A 6,406-nucleotide genomic window follows, 5' to 3' on the forward strand; every position below is an offset into this window, starting at 1 on the left:
CGTCAGTGTATGAAGCCTATGTATTGCTGCACATGTAAGAGTAGACAACACCTTGCGAGAGACTGTCCGCACTCTTGGAAGCGCTCCGTCCAATGCGTTGATCTTGATGGCGCTCGAGATGATATTGCTGAGGGAACTGGTGCTGGTGAAGGGGACCATGAAGACGCCGGGGGGGGGGGGGGGGCAACACTGATGGAGATCCGGCTGTCTATGACCCCCCTGTTCATTTTAGACCTGATGATCCCTGGCCTGGGGAATACTCTGCTGAATCTCCTGATGCAGTAGCTGTTGATACCGCTACTCCCGTTGAAAATACCGCTGCTTCCATTGAAGATACCGCTGTTCCTGTTAGTGTTCCTGATTCTCCCGGTGCTGCTGGTCATCCCGTGGAGGTCATTGATCCCCCGAATCCTGTGGTGTGTGCTCCTCTTGTTCCTGATTCTCCTGGTCCTGCAGTCGCTGATCTTGTGTTAAATCCGACTGGTGGGTCGGTGACTTCCGGTGACCAGACCCAGATTTCTGACCCAGTCCCGGTTATTGATTCCCAAGGATATTTGCAACCGTCTCCGGAGCTTGTTGGTTTGCTACCTCTCACCGATGTGGCACTATCATCTACCGATGGATCTGAGCCCGCATTGTGGGCAGATATTGTTGATCACGTGGGAGTTCCCACTGATCCTTCTACGGCGATGGCCTCGGCGATACCTGTTAGAAGATCCGGTATAAGGCCGCCTTTGCCACCTCGTCCCGGGCGAGTTGTGCGACGGAGGCCTGCACAAATTGCTAATCTTGCGAACATCGTGGTGCCAGCTCAGAAGTCGACTCAGCCGTTGCGTGTTTCGGCGCCGCTGTTGCGGAAATCTGCTGCTGCGGTCCGGAGCACGCCTCTGCCCAAAGATAGTGAGGTTGTTATGGAGACTGAGGAGACTGAGGAGAGTTTAGGGAAGCGTAAAGACCCCCTGCTGAGCCTTTAAGGTCCTAACGATCAACTCTTCGATCATGCAAAATATGATCTTGTTTTGGTTCAAGAAACCATGATCTTGGATTTCTCTGAAATAGCACGCGTGTCTGACCGTTGGTCTGGGCCGAGTTTCTGGTCTCCGGCCATTGGCAGACAGGGCGGTGTGTGTGTTTTGATTTCTCCAAATTTTCCAGGCAAAGTTCTGAGTCTCCGTAAAGATTCAGCAGGGAGAGTCCTTACTCTACTTATTTCAATTGGTACTTGTAAGATTAACCTTGTTAATATTTATGCGCCCACTAATCTGACAGAGCGTAAGGTCTCTTTCGACGATTTACATGAGTTTTTCCTGTCCGCTGATCGCCAAATTATCTCTGGTGACTTTAATTGTTATGAACGCGAGTCAACAGAACTTGATAATTGGCAGCCTAAATTGAATAACCTCGAGAAATCCCTTAACCTCTGGAAATCTCGCTTTCTATCTTATGTTGGCAAGAGTATGAACCTCAATGTTCTAGGTCTTAGTAAATTTCTGTATCTCTCTCGAACGCTTGTTATGCCTGTGTGGGTTCTCACGCGCATCAATCAATTGATCTGGCTATTTCTCTGGGGCTCACGCATCGAGACCGTGAGCCGCAGATCATGTTGTTTATCTTTAAAGAATGGCGTTCTCAACGTGTGTGATCTTCGCCTTAAGTGTGAGGCTTTGAGACTCACAGCTACTATCGCCACAGTTGATAACGCTGACGACAGCAGCTTTTTCTTATGTAAATATTTTATTGGGCGGCGGTTGTCAAGTTTGCGTCCGCAGTGGGCCGGTCTGCGCGATGTTGCTGCGCCTTGCGCGGCTCTGCCCACTGCTTTCTACGAAAATGTTTTGGACACGTTAGGTAAAATCGGCGGTGATCCTCCTGCTGATTCTCCTACGCCTGAACCTTCTGCGTCTTCGTCTGCTGCTGCGGGTAGCTCTAATCCTGCTCCGATGGATGCCTCTGAGTTTGATCCTCCTATGCCTGAAACTACTGCGCCTTCATCTGCCCCTGCTGAACCTAGCCCTGATCCTGCTCCGATGGACCCCTCTGATTCTCCTTTGAATGATGTGCCCCCTGTATCTTGTTCTCCACTGCCGGATATCTCTGATTCTGCTCTGGCTGTTGCTGCTTCTGTCGCCTGTTTCTTCTGATGATCCCGTTGTTTCTACTCCGACTCCTGTCCCTAGTGCGCATTTTTGTTCACCGACTGTCTCCGACCTCACTTTGGCTGACCTTTCGACTCCTGGTGTGTCTTCTCCGGTACCTGTAACAGATGATCTTCGCCTGCCTCCTTCTCTTGGTTCTTCGCCCGCTTTAAATGAGTTTGTTTTGGTTCCTCGTCATCCTCCTGTGGTTCATCCTTCTCTTGCTAAGAGATCTTTGCCTCGTGTTACAAGAAAGCCTGTCAAGTTGGACTCGGTTACATCTTCCCCTTTGTGTAAGTCTACCACCCCTTAACCTGTAAGCAACCCTCGGAAGAAGGCTTCTAATCCTCCTTCATGAACCTTAATCTTTTATCTTTAAAGAAGCGTGGATTTAGTTCTCGTAAGGAGAGTTAAATTTTTGATCATTTACGTTCATCTTCTGTTGACATTTGTTGTCTTCAGGAGACTATGATCTCTGGTCCTGATTTTCATTGTTCGCTCGCCTCCCGTTGGCAGGGTCCTTGTTTTTGGTTCCCGTCAATTGGTAGGGGGGCTGGTTCTTTAGTGGTTGTTTCGAAATCTTTTGAGGGTAAGATCACCTTGTGGCGTAAAGATTCTGATGGGAGGATTGTAAGCCTTCTTATTGAGTTTCACGGTTTTAAAATTAATTTAGTTGCTATTTATGCCCCCACTTCCTTGACAGACCGGAAAACTTTTTTTGAATCTCTCCATGAATTTTTCCTGCCTGCTGATGGCATTATTGTGGCTGGTGATTTCAACTGTTATGAGCACGATCTAGATAAATTTGGCGGGGTTTTTACGGCCACCGGTTATATGTCTGATTTCCGTTCTACTTTTAATTTTGTTGATGCTCTTCGTAAGCTTAATCCGCCGTCGAGAGAGGTCTCTTGGTTTAATTCTGATTTCTCTATAGGCAGTAGGCTAGATAAGTTTTTTGTTTCTCGTTATTTTGCTCCTTTTATTCAGTCTTGTAACATTTCGCGTTGTTGTTTTTCTGATCATGATTATGTTAATCTTTCACTTGTTTTGAATACTGATTTTACGTGCGGCCCGGGCTTATGGAAATTTAACAATTCTTTGTTGCATGATTCTGGTTTTTGTTCTTTAATTTCTGATCGTATTTCCGACCTCTGCGACTGTATTAGCCTTTTTCCATCTGTCAAGGACTGGTGGGACTTTTTTAAGCATTGTTTGCGGTCTGACGTTATTTCCTTTTCTAAGGACAAGCGTAAATCTCTGTGCCGTGAGCGTGTTGTTTTGACTAATTCAATTCGTTTATTTTGCCATAGACCAAAAAAAAAAAAAATACAACATAAATACATTATAGATGACACACAATATTCTTCCTATTGCAATGTTCATACTCAACTATTTCAATAATAAAAGTGTTTAAGGCTAGGAAGCCTATATAGAAGCCAGGGGCTTATTAACTATAGGCTTCCTAGCATTATAGGATAAACCATAGAAGTTAATGGTACTGATTGAATATTCCAATTATTTTTTTTTTAAAAGAAGAAAAAAAGAAAGAAAGAAAAACAAGAAAAGGTAAAGAAAAGGTGTGTAGCTCAACAAAGAGTCAATTTAACGTAGAAAGAAGGAATTTTTTAAGTCTTTTTGAGTCTAATCGCTTGATTGCCTGTAAACAACGCCTAGTTCAGGGTGATATTTCTGTTGTTGCTGAAATTGTCTTCCTTGAGTCTCAACTTAGAACACTTACCTTAAGGGACCTTGAAGGTGCTAAAATTCGTAGTCGAGCAAAAATGGCTGGAGGAGGGCGAGAAGACCACTCGTTATTTCTTTAGGCTCTAACGAGAGCGCGTGGAGCCCTGTTCTGTGACTTCAATTTTGAATTCTAATGATGTTGAAGTTTTTACACGTGCCGAGATTGAACTAGCCTCCCTCGCAGTCGTTTTTAGGGGACTCGTATTACCTCCTCCCCACAAACGCCTGCTTACCCAAGCGCCACATTCCTTTCCCATTGTTTTACTCCGCAAGCACCCTAACCAATCACCATCGAGGCATTGTTTAATGACATCAAATCAAATTGCTGGTTACAATGGTCGCTTCCGTTTCCCGCGAGCTTTGTACAGTGTCTAGCTGTTACAGTCTTGAGAGATGCGGGAGTTAAGTTGGAATATATATATTTTTTCACTTCTGGAATGGCTGGTCATGGCTGAAACACCAAAATAAATATCGAATGTGAATGCAAGCGCTTCTTGTGCGACGTTTTGACACTGCTGGGAGAGTCAAAAGCTTCGGGAAAGTGTAATCGATCTTCCCCGCCTGATCGAGTTGACAATCATATCGGTGAAGATATCGCCTCTTACGGGTGCGGAAACTCTGGAGCAGATTTGTTTGTTTGTACGAAGTGCTACGACAGACTAACTCGATTCGAGAAAGCAAAGAAGAATGTAGAAGGTATCAAGGGGAGATCTGCAGTATTTATCAGTTCATTAAAGACTATTAAACGGAAAGGTAAACGACAAAGAGCCGATCAACGTGTGGTCCTTGTGGAAAATGTCGCACATGCCCCCGAACAAATTACAACAACAAAGCGAGTTTCAACTGCAAAATCTTTAAAGTTTACCGAGATATCGGGTAATATTTCGGTTTCCTCCACACTGACCAGGTCGACAAGATTGACGGCTAAGCTTGATAAATTTGTGTAACCAGTCGGCAAATTGACGAAAATATCGCTATTTCCCGTCACGAATTTTTTTATTGCAGTCAACTGATAGGCATTTACACGAGAAATTTTGAACGTAGGGCACACGGTGCTAAAAGCTCACGTAATCTCGGTCAAGTTCTGTCTCCGTTGTGATGTTTTTCACTGTTCCCGCGAGAGGCGTTCTGAGGTCAAGGTCAACCTTCCAGATTTTAGAACGTTCACTGTGATTGGCTTAGCGGCGGAAAGGAATGTGGCGCTTGGGTAAGCAGGCGTTTGTGGGGAGGAGGTAATACGAGTCCGCTAAAAACGACTGCGTGGGAGGCTAAGATTGAACGGGCGCACGTGGAGTTTTATTCAAATTTGTTTTCGCCGACGCCTATTCACCCTCTGTGTAAACAAGAACTTTTGCGTGCATTTTCTCGCTCTCTTTCCGATGCCGATCGTGATTTTTGTGAGGCTGATTCTTCACTCTTAGAACTTGCTAAATCTTTAAATGGTCTTAATTTAGGCAAGTCGCCTGGCCTGGATGGTTTTTCGGTTGAATTCTATAGTAAATTTTGGCGCCTTCTTGGTCCCTGGCTATTGCGCGTAGCTCGTAAATGTTTTCGTGACGGTTTTCTGCCCTCTTCGATGAAGGGTAGTGCAACTCGTCTCATTCTTAAGAAACAGGGTGACAGGAAGAATTTGAAGAATTGGCGCCCCATCAGTCTGCTCAATGTTGATTATAAGATCATTTCCAAGGTTCTCACTAGTTGGCTTTCTCGTGTTTTGGAGTCTGTTATTGATCCAGATCAGACTTGTTCTGTTCCTGGCTGCTCTATTTCTTCAAATCTTGTTTTGTTGCGCGATCTTTTTTATTATATTGAGCGGACTGATGAGGCGGCAATTCTCATTAGTCTTGACCAGGAAAAAGCCTGCGAAAGCCTAGCCTAACTGATCTTCTCTGTCACCTTGGTTTCGGTCCGATTTTAAGGAAATGGCTCACCACCCTTTACGAGGGTGCTTTCATGCAAATCATCTTGAATGGCCGTCTTACTGATGGAATTCCTTTACAGCGGGGTGTGAGGCAGGGGAACCCTCTCTCCCCCCTGCTCAATGTTTTGTGAGTGGAGGCTCTTGCGAATCAGATAAGAAACTGTACAGAGATTAGGGGGTTTCTCTTACCTGGCGCTCATGGCAAGCAAGCCAAGGTTCGCCTTTATGCTGATGACACCACGGCTATTTTGAAGGATTGTTTTTTGCTTCGTAAACTTTTTGATCTTGTTTCCGTTTATGAGCATGGTTCTGGGGCAAAGTTAAATAGATCTAAGACCGAGGCCATGTGGCTAGGTTCGTGGCGGGATCGCCTCGATGAACTCCTTGGTCTCACGTGGGTACCGTTCCCGTTGAAACTGACAACTGGCAACCTAAGCTGGAGAAGTTAGAGAAATCCCTTAATCTCTGGAAATCTCGATCGTTATCTTTTGTAGGTAGGGCGCTTATGGTTAATGTTCTCCGTTTTAGTAAGCTTCTCTTTCTTAGCCATTTTTTTATTGTGCCCGCCTCGGTTTTCGCACGTGTTAATAAGCTTGTGTGGGGTTTC

The sequence above is a fragment of the Pavona decussata genome, unplaced genomic scaffold, assembly GCF_977016875.1.
Source record: "Pavona decussata unplaced genomic scaffold, jaPavDecu1.1 SCAFFOLD_19, whole genome shotgun sequence".
NCBI classification, from domain to species: Eukaryota; Metazoa; Cnidaria; class Anthozoa; order Scleractinia; family Agariciidae; genus Pavona; species Pavona decussata.